Source organism: Chiloscyllium plagiosum, chromosome 11, assembly GCF_004010195.1.
Source record: "Chiloscyllium plagiosum isolate BGI_BamShark_2017 chromosome 11, ASM401019v2, whole genome shotgun sequence".
In the NCBI taxonomy this organism is placed as follows: Eukaryota; Metazoa; Chordata; class Chondrichthyes; order Orectolobiformes; family Hemiscylliidae; genus Chiloscyllium; species Chiloscyllium plagiosum.
In genome coordinates, this window is record NC_057720.1 from 38,772,762 (window position 1) to 38,783,841 (window position 11,080).

The following is an 11,080-nucleotide window of genomic DNA, read 5'->3' on the forward strand; positions in this document are numbered from 1 at the left end:
TACTGCATGACCTACTTTTTATATTGGCTTGTCATGTGTATTTTAGAGCACTGATGCCTTTTTTTTGTTTTTTGTTACCATCCTGTGATAAGGTTGTCCCTCTTCTCTCAGGATTCATTTGTGAGTCTTTCTGGATTCTGCTTCTAACATAATTGGAATAGGTTTCACAAAACTCCCAATTTCTTTGGACTTTAATAGATCTGACAAAGACTCATCAATAATTCTAACAATGCTATTTTTTGAGTTCAAGTTTCAAAGCTCCACTGTCACAATTTTTCATTAGTCTGTACAGATCATTAATGAAATTGTCCAGGGATTCCCCAGATGCTGAACTCTTCTGTTAAATCATGTTTTTATAAAAATTTTACTTGTTCTCAGAGTAAAGTATTTGTCAAAAGTTATTGGAACTTGTTCAGAAATATTTGTGCTGTCTTTTATGTTTTGGTGATATATTTCAATCCAAACTTATGACACAAGTCAGATTCTGGTCTGAAATCTGGCTTGATGGATAATATTTTGTTTTAACAATATGGGCTCATGCTGAAATGCAAAGATGCAATGCTATGGATTTAGATTTAACAATAAGATAAAGGTTTATTATGCAAAAGAAGTTAAGATAAAATAGAATAAACCAAACTATTTACATGTGACACAAGTTTAAAGATTTTGAAACACATGGTAATATACTTTTATTTTATTAATTCCAAAAGCACTCCATCATAGTGTCCACAACAAAGAGAATTCCTTTCCTGTTCCCATTTATCCGGCTAGATTTAACCATGGCTACAATTTTTTGTATTGACAGTCTGATAGCCTCCTGACCTGGCCAGCGACTTTCACATTCTGTGAATGAATAAAAGAAAGTTCCTGTTTTACACATCTAGTTCCAGCCAAGACTTCTGTAAAATGCTCACACTCAGGAGCCAAGAAGCTTCTATTCCCAAACAATGGGTGTTTCCCTTAACCAAAAAGAATTCCTGAGTTTCTAATCTGAAAAGCTAATGGACATTCCAAGATGTTGTCGGAAGTCGGGAAGAAATTACGGTGCATCTATCAGAGATATTTGTATTATCTATAGCCATGGGTGAGGTACCGGAGGACTGGAGGGTATCTAGTGTTTTGCCTTTATTTAAGAAAGGCTGTAAGGAGAAGTCTGGGAACCATAAACCAGTGAGTCTAATGTCAATAGTTGGTAAGTTGTTGGAGGGGATTCTGAAAGATAGGATTTGCATGCATTTGGAGAGGGAAGGATTGATTCCTGTTATAGAAAAGAAATTATTAAACTGGAAAGGTTCAGAAAAGATTTACAAGGATGTTGCCAGGACTGTACGATTTGATTTTTAAGAATAGGCTGGATAGGCTGGGACACCTTTCCACTGGAGCACAGGAGGTTGGTGGGCAATCTTCTCGAAGTTTATAAAATCATGAGGGGCATAGATAAGGTGAATAGCAAACGTCTTTTCCCTAAGGTGGATGAGTTCAAAACTAGGGGCATATTTTTAAGGTGAGAGAGATTTAAAAGGGACCCTCGGGCAAGTTTTTCTCAAAGAAGGTGATTCATATGTGGAATGAACTGCCAGAGAAAGTGGCAGATCCAGGTACAGTTACAACATTTAAAAGACACTTAGACGGTACATGAATACGAAAGATTTAGAGGGATATTGGCTAAACACAGGCAAGTGGGATTAGTTTAGTTTGAGAAACTTGATCAGCATGGCCGAGTTGGACCGAAGGGTCTGTTTCCATGCTGTATGACTCTAACACTTTTTTTCTTGTGAAAAACTTCCCAATATAAACAAGTTCCCATTAGTCTCCCCGACCTATCTCTGACAGACTTGTTTCAAATATAAAATCACCATGGCTTCAGAAATGCCACAAGTTAAATGGAAAAAGTATTTTCACTTTATATTTGAGCCATGGAGTAGTGGGATGAGAACATAGAACACAGAACAATACAACACAATACAGGCCCTTCGGCATCAATGTTGTGCTGGCCTTTTATCCTATTCTAAGATCAGACTAACTTACATGCCTTTCATTGTACTCTCTTCCATGGGCGGCATGGTGGCACAGTGGTTAGCACTGTGGTTAGAACCAGAGACCCGGGTCAATTCCCGCCTCAGGCGACTCTCTCTGGAGTTTGCACGTTCTCCCTGTGTCTGCGTGGGTTTCCTCCGGGTGCTCCGGTTTCCTCCCACAGTCCAAAAATGTGCAGGTTAGGTGAATTGGCCAAGTTAAATTGCCCGTAGTGTTAGGTGAAGGGATAAGTGTAGGGGAATGGGTCTGGGTGGGTTGCGCTTCGGCGGGTCGGTGTGGATTTGTTGGGCCAAAGGGCCTGTTTACACACTGTAAGTAATCTAATCTAATGTGGCTATCCAAGAGTCGATTAAATGTCCGTAATGTCCCTTACTCTACTACCACTACTGGCAGTGCATTCCACACACCCACCACTCTCTGTGTAAAGAACCTACCTCTGACATTTCTCCTAAACCTTCATCCAATTACCTTAAAGTCATGCCATGGGAAAATGTCTCTGGCTATCCACTCTATCTATGCCTCTCAACATCTTGTACACCTCTATTAAGTCACCTCTCATCCAATGAGAAAAGGCCTAGCTTCCTCAACCTTTCTTCGTATGCCCTCCAGTCCAGGCAGCATCCTGGTAAATCTCCTCTGCACCCTCTCTAAAGCTTCCATATCTTTCCTATAATGAGGCAACCAGAAATGAAGACAATATTCCAAGTGTGGTCTAACCAGGACTCAATAGATCTGCAGCATAACCTTACAGCTCTTAAACTCAACCCTCCTGCTAATGAAAGCCAACACACCATACCCTATCTTAACAAACCTAACAACTTGAGTGGCAACTTTGAGGGATCTATGGACATGGACCCCATATCCCTCTGTTACTCCACGCTGCCAAGAATCCTGCCTTTTAACCCTGTCAAATTCATCCTTCCAAAGCGAATCACTTCACACTTTTCCAGGTTGAACTCCATCTGCCACTTAACAGCTGGGGAAACTAGACGCCTCCTAGCAGAGCGCTTTAGGGAACATCTCTGGGACACCCGCACCAATCAACCACACTGCCCTGTGACCCAACATTTCAACTCCCCCACCCTCCTCCCTGACCTATCACCTTCATCCCCTCCCCACTCACCTATTGTACTCTATGCTACTTTCTCCCCACCCCACCCTCCTCTCATTTATCTCTCCACCCTTCAGGCACTCTGCCTGTTTTCCTGATGAAGGTCTTTTGCCCGAAACGTCAATTTTACTGCTCCTCGGATGCTGACTGAACTGCTGTGCTTTTCCAGCACCTCTAATCCACTTAACAGCCCAGTTTTGCATTCTGTCAATTTCCCGTTGCAACCTACGACAGCTGTCCACAGTATCCACAACTCCACCAACTTTCATGTCCTTGGCAAACTTACTAACCCACCCTTCCACTTTCTCATCCAAGCCGTTTATAAAAATCACCAAGAGCAGAGGTCCTAGAACTGATCCCTGTGGAACACCACTGGTCACTGAGCTCCAGGCTAAATACTTTCCATCTACCACCACCCGATGTCTTCTATGGGCCAGCCAATTCTGTACCCAGACAGCCAGATTACCCTGTATCCTTTGCCTCCTGACTTTCTGAATGAGCCTACCATGGGGAATCTTATCAAACGCCTTGCTAAAATCCATGTATACAACATCCACTGCTCTACCTTCATCAATGTGTATTGTCACATCCTCAAAGGATTCCATAAGGTTTGTGAGACATGACCTGCCCCTCTCAAAGCCATGCTGATTATCTCTAATCAAATGATGGTCTTCTGAGCAATCAGAAATCCTGTCTCTCAGAATTTTCTTAAAAACTTTGCCCACCACTGACGTTAACACCGATTGGTCTGTAATTCCCAGGATTATCCCTATTCCCTTTCTTGAACAAGGGAATAACATTTGCCACCCTCCAATCATCAGGCACTATTCCAGTGGACAATGAGGATGCAAAGATCATCACCAAAGGCGTAGCAATCACTTCCATCACTTCCTGTAGTACCCTAGCGTATATCTGGTCTGGCTCAGGAAATTTATCTATCCTTATGTTCTTCAAACATTTTAGCACATCCTCCTTCCTAACATCAACCTGTTCTACCATATCACTCTGTTTCACATTGTCCTCAGAAATATCAAGGTCCCTCTCAGTTGTGAATACTGAAGCAAACTATTCATTAAGGATCTCCCTATTTCCTCCGACACCAGGCACAAGTTCCCTCAACTATCCCTGATCAGCCCTACCTCACTTTGGACATCCTCTTGTTCCTCCCGTAAGTGTAGAATGCCTTAGAGTTGTCCATAATCCTACCAGCTAAAGCTTTATCATGCCTCCTTCTAGATCTCCTAAGTCATTCTTCAGTTCCTTCCTGGCTACCTTGTAACACTCTAAATCCCTGTCTGATCCTTGCCTCCTCAACCTTAAGTAAGCTTCCTTCTTCCTCTTGACTAGATGTCCCACATCCCTTGTCACCCAAGGTTCCTTCACCCTACCATCCCTTCCTTGCCTCAGTGGGACAAACCTGTCCAGCATGGCTTCCTAAATAACCTCCACATTTCTGTCATGCATTTCCATGAGAACATTTATTTCTGATTTAGGTGATCCAGTCTTGCCTAATAGAATTGTAATTCCCCCTCCCCCATTTAAATATTTTCCTATACCATCTGCTCCTACCCCTATCCATGATTATATAAAAGTTAAGGGAGTTGTGATCACTATCACTGAAATGCTCTCCGACTGAGAGATCTGACACCTGGCATGGTTCATTGCCAAGTACCAAACCCAATATGGCCTGTCCTCTAGTTGGCCTACATACATGTTGCATCAGGAACCCATTCAGGACACACCTGACAAAAACTGCTCCATCCAAACTATTTGAACTAAGGAGATTCCAGTCAATATTAGGGAAGTTTAAGTCACCCATGACAACAGTCCTGTTACTTCTGCATCTTTCCAAAATCTGCCTCCCAATTTGCTCCTCAGTGTCTCTGTTGCTATTTGGGGACCCTGTAGAAAACTCCCAATAAAGTGACTGCTTGTTTCCTGTTTCTGACTTCCACCCATTCTGACTCTGTAGACAAACCCTCCTCGACAACCTCACTTTCTGCAGCTGTGATACCATCCATGATTAACAATGCCACCCCTCCACCTCTTTTATCCTCCCCCCCACAACCATCATTCCTTTTGAAGCACCTAAGCCCTGGAATGCCCAACAACCATTCCTGCCCCTGTGATATTCAAGTCTCCATAATGGTCAAACATCATAGTTCCAAGTACTGATCCATGCTCTGAGTTTCATCCTTATTCCTGATATTTCTTGTATTAAAATAGACACACCTCAATCCATCACACTGACTGCACCTTTGCCCTAACAAGTGCCTATCCCTCCTCACAGACTCTCTGCATGCTATATCTGGCTGTTCCCTACCTACTCCATCATCTGATCTGTAGCTTAGGTTCCGACCCCCACCCCCCGGCCAGACTAGTTTAAACCCTCCCAAAGAACTCTAGCAAACCTCCCACCCAGGATATTGGTGCCCCTCCAGTTCAGGTGCAATCCATCCTCCTTGTACAGGTCCCACCTTCCCCAAAAGGTATCCTAATGACCCACATATCTGAAGCTCTCCCTCCTACACCAGCCTTGCAACCACATGTTCATCTGCATTCGCTGTCTATTGTCCTCGCCTAACTAGTACGTGGTACTGGTAGCAATCCTGAGATTACTACTCTACTCATCCTGCCTTCCAGTTTTCAACCTAACTTTCTATATTCTCTTTTCATGTCCTTCTCCCTTTCCCTACTTATGTCATTGGTACCAAACTAGACTAATGGTACATTCCACCAAACCCAAGCATAAAGCTAAACATAGATACTGTTTAAATCTGCAGACATGTCTTCAAATTACTTTATTTCAAATGAGACAAATATATATTTGTATCTAAATACCACATGGAGATACATTGTCATGCTTCAAGTGCTTTTGGGACTAATTATTCAGTGAAGGCAAAATGATAGAACATAGAACAGTACAGCACAGAACAGGCCCTTCAGCCCATGATGTTGTGCCGACCACTGATCCTCATGTATGCACCCTCAAATTTCTGTGACCATATGCATGTCCAGTAGTCTCTTAAATGTCCCCAATGACCTTCTTTCCACAACTGCTGCTGGCAACGCATTCCACGCTCTCACAACTCTCTGTGTAAAGAACCCACCTCTAATATCCCCTCTATACTTTCCTCCAACCAGCTTAAAACTATCACCCCTCATGTTAGCCATTTCTGCCCTGGGAAATAGTCTCTGGCTATCGACTCTACTTCATAAGATAAGCCCTCCGGTCCAGGCAGCATCCTGGTAAACCTCCTCTGAACCCTCTCCAAAGCATCCACATCTTTCCTATAATAGGGCGACCAGAACTGGACGCAGTATTCCAAGTGCGGTCTAACCAAAGTTTTATAGAGCTGCAACAAAATCTCACGACTCTTAAACGCAATCCCCCTGTTAATGAAAGCCAAAACACTGTATGCTTTCTTAACAGCCCAGTCCACTTGGGTGGCCATTTTAAGGGATTTTAATACATTATTCTATATTTTCTTGTCAGAAACAATATAAAAAAAACATCTATTGCAATAGTGGGCGGCACGGTGGCACAGTGGTTAGCACTGCTGCCTCACAGCGTCAGAGACCCGGGTTCAATTTCCACCTCAGGCGACTGACTGTGTGGAGTTTGCACGTTCTCCCCGTGTCTGCGTGGGTTTCTTCCGGGTGCTCCGGTTTCCTCCCACCATCCAAAGATGTGCAGGGTCAGGTGAATTGGCCATACTAAATTGCCTGTAATGTTAGGTAAGGGGTAAATGTAGGGGTATGGGTGGGTTTCACTTCGGCGGGTCGGTGTCGACTTGTTTGGCCGAAGGGTCTGTTTCCACACTGTAATCTAATCTAATCTAATCTAATCTAAAGTTTTAGCTGGGAACTAGTGTCACATTAATACAATTGCTGAAATAAGTAAACTGTAAATTATTTTTTTAACACCAGTTACTTATTTTTCAAGAGAATGAAGATATCAGGTGGGGTGGGTGTGCCCTTGCAGAGTTCAGTCTTTCTAATGGTATCAACACTTAACCCTGGAGATTTTGCTTTCCTGTGTCCATTGCACCAGCAGTTCAACAAACAGTGATCCATTCTGTAATGGAACTTTGAATATATATTTTAAAAAATCATGTTAGGACATAATAATGGTGAGCATTGAAAACCATATTATAGTGCTGATATGCATCAAAGAATTCAAGTATGTTAAAGCATATTTGCTTCCTATAACAGTTTTAAAAATATGTTTATTAGGATTGTGGCTCATTTATTACCCAACTCTAAATGCTCTGGAAAACTGATGTCAGGCCTTCATGAATTGCTGCCATTCTTGGAATGCTGAAACTCCCACAAGGATGTTAGGAAATTCCAGGATTTTAACTCTGTGGGGATGAAGGAAATATGACGTGTAAAAACCACTATGGTTTGTGATTTGGAGGTCATAATATTCTGTTGTATTAATATCATTCATTCCTTTTATTTTGGTAGAGGTCACAGACAGGGCTAATAGATGCTTTTGAAATAAGAGCAAAACTTGAGTATCTCCTGTGGTGAATATATATTACAGACAGTGTCAGAGGTTCCAATCAAGGTCGCAGATCAATCCTGGAAGAAGTTGAACCTCTTGAGTGTTGTCGTTTCAGGTGACTATTGTAATACACTTCTGACTTGAACCTAATGGGTAGTGAAAAGGTTTATAAGGAACCAAGAGGTGACTTGGCTTGTTTGTCCCTTGAAAAGTAGGTGGCTTGTGGAAACCAGTCTGGTAGACATTTTGCCGTCTCTTGTTGAATCTTCAGACAAATCTTAAGAGGATCAACAATCCCTTCCAAACAGACAAGTTGAGGCCTTGAGGCTAGATATTGGATTTTTGATTTCAATTGTTCATATTTCTATGTGTGGAGCATGGTTTCTGCATGTTAGACTGTTTCCTTTGCTGTTTGGAGCCAATATCCAGTAGTTTAAAGGGTAGCCATTAAGGGGCCCCTGGAGGTTGGTCAGGGCAAGCAAAGTTTCTAGGTTTATTTTTAAAGTTTATTGGTGTTCTACTTTGTCTGAAGTACTACAGCCCAGACATTGCTCGCAAAATAACAGCTAGCTAAATGTGTATGCCTTTTTTAATGAATAAATTATCCAGCAACATATGTTGAGGAAGAGATATCCTGTGAGCATAAATTACTAGATGATTTGTAGTGAAGCGTTTTGGTTCAGAACGTTCTGAAGAAGCATCGCTGGACTGAAAATGTCAACTCTGTTTTCTGTTGACAGATACTGCCAGACCTGCTGAGTTTCTCCAGCAAATTTTGTTTTTGACTGTTTCAGATGTCCAGCATTCAGAGCCCTTTGTTTTCTTATCACCAGGTTGTTGTCAGGACTTTCAGGCTTTTTTAGTATCCAGTGTACTTCATTGTGTTTCATCTGGACGCAGCCAATTGTAAGGTAAGTGGTAGGATCATGTACTTGACATTTTTTGTTAACTTTTTTCAGCGCTTCTCGACTTGTAGTATGGATGCAATAGAGAAAGGAAGATATTTGCCTTAGCCTGACTCTCTTGGTTCCCTACAGCTACATTCCCTGTCTTTATCCCATAATCCTGCAAATATTCATTATTAATAAATCAATATTGTAGTATACTGATATTATTAATAAATTATTTAATATTCTTTTGAAAGCCACAATTTAACCTGCTTCCACCACACTTCAATAGTTGAGTTGAGAGTGTGATGCTGGAAAAGCACAGCTGGTCAGGCAGCATCTGAGGAGCAGGAGGGTGGACGTTTCGGATAAGAACCCTTCATGAGGAATCAGAGTTCATGTGGAATCATTTGGTTCCATTGGCAGGCACTGAGGAGGAGATGTGGCTGTGGTAGTGAGTCTGCTTAAGGATGTAGCTGAAGAGCTTCAGGGCAGAGGAGATGACCTGGAGAGTGCAGTAAGAGAGATAGAGACTCACTGAGGTCCTTGTAAAGAGAGGAGGAGAACTTCTTCAACGTAGGCATCCTTGGAAGAGGCTTCACAGTTGGGTTGACATCAACTAGGTGAAAGTGAGGACTGCAGATGCTGGAGATCAGAGTCAAGAGTGTGGCGCTGGAAGTGCACAGCACCCGAGGAGCAGGAGAATCAATGTTTTGAGCATAAGCCCTTCATCATTAATTTTTTTTTTACAATAAGACCTCATGGAAGAGGCTTCACAGTTGGGTTGACATCAACTAGGCGAAAGTGAGGACTGCAGATGCTGGAGATCAGAGTCAAGAGTGTCGCGCTGGAAACGCACAGCCGGTCAGGCAGCACCCGAGGAGCAGGAGAATCAATGTTTTGAGCATAAGCCCTTCATCATTAATTTTTTTTTTACAATAAGACCTCACCCCACTCTGTTCATCTGCCTCTCCTTTCAATAGGTTGTTTATCCTTAGATATTTAGTTCCCATTCCTGATCGCTTTATGGTCATGTCTCTGTGATACTACTGACATCGTATCTGCTAATTTCAACCTGCTTTATAAGCTCATTCACCTTGTTTCATATACTGTGTGCATTTAAGCACAACATCCTCAGTGCTGTGTTGACTACCCCCCTTGTCATACTTGTTCCATTACCTGTCGTACCTGCAGTTAGACTCCTGACTTTTTCCATACTCTCTGTCCTATTACTACAACGGAAAGGACTGAGATAGGAGGAGGGCAGACGAAGGAAGAACATAACAGTTTAATTAATTTGTAGTGTGTGACGTAAACAGTTTATGAGTAGAGATAATTTGAGTGGAGGTGTAATATATGGATCGATAGCTATGTAGTAATATCTAACCTGGATCATCAGTGGTGTCAGGTCACATAGAGTTGGAACCTGAGGGAAGACATTTCTGGTGAAGTCCTGTTCTATTTATGTTTGTAATGGTTAATTAGTGTTTGCACTAGTAATGCGCCCATTCCTCATCTGTCTATAGCTCCAAGAACCTGCTTATCAAATTGATTCATCTCTCCTTTCTTAAACATAAGGTTACATTTTCCATTTCTAACCTGCAGAATCTGTTCCTGAATCTATTGACACATACCAATCCAACATAAATGCTTTTCAGGACTCTTCCAGCAATGGATCACGTTCAAGTGGCAGCAGTGCACATGAAGTATTCCATTTTGAGACCATTCTATATATTAGCTTCCATCAATAGAAGGATACTGATTCATTAATTGAGGAGAAAAGACAACAAACAATCAAGAACTTTGTTCGGCCTAAAGCTTTGGTACATCTAGAACCTAACGTCAATGTGGATGACACCCAGACCCTCTTCCATCTGATTATATGCCACAGCGCTGTCATCTCTTTAGTCCTATTCTGTTTGTCTGGGATGGTGAGGAGAGTCTGTATCCTGATTGTGTATGACTCTGTGACATTGCGGTTTTACTTGTTATTGGTCAACTGTCCTCATATCCAAGTAATTCTCAGTGAGTAGGAATGTTTTTGTTGTGGTTCTGTTTGCCGAGCTGGAAGTTTTTGTTGCAAACGTTTCGTCCCCTGGCTAGGCGACATCATCAGTGCTTGGGAGCCTCCTGTGAAGCGCTTCTTTGATGTTTCCTCCGGTGTTTATAGTGGTCTGTCCCTGCCGCTTCCGATTGTCAGTTTCAGCTGTCCGCTGTAGTGGTTGGTATATTGGGTCCAGGTCGATGTGTTTGTTGATGGAGTTTGTGGATGAATGCCATGCCTCTAGGAATTCCCTGGCTGTTCTCTGTCTGGCTTGACCTGTGATAGTAGTGTTGTCCCAGTCGAATTCATGACATCCCACTCAGACCCATAGTATCACTGACAGGGACACCATCATACAAACTGGCCAAAGAACTACAACAGAAACTGAAACAATTGGTCAGCGGATCCAAACACTCTATACAATCAACACAGGAATACTTGGACATCATCAGAAATATACACATAGACAAAGAAGAAACCATGATATCATT

The 11,080-nt window shown here is 42.3% G+C and overlaps 1 long non-coding RNA gene across 1 annotated transcript in view; it reads right to left on the reverse strand.

Moving 5' to 3' along the window:
- Window positions 1-736: 736 nt before the first annotated feature.
- The window catches only part of LOC122554764, a 13,871-nt gene continuing 3,527 nt past the window's right edge, over window positions 737-11,080 (reverse strand). Inside the window, exon 3 of the long non-coding RNA XR_006313069.1 lies at window positions 737-843. This is a non-coding gene — a long non-coding RNA (uncharacterized LOC122554764). The remainder of the gene's footprint in view (window positions 844-11,080) is intronic.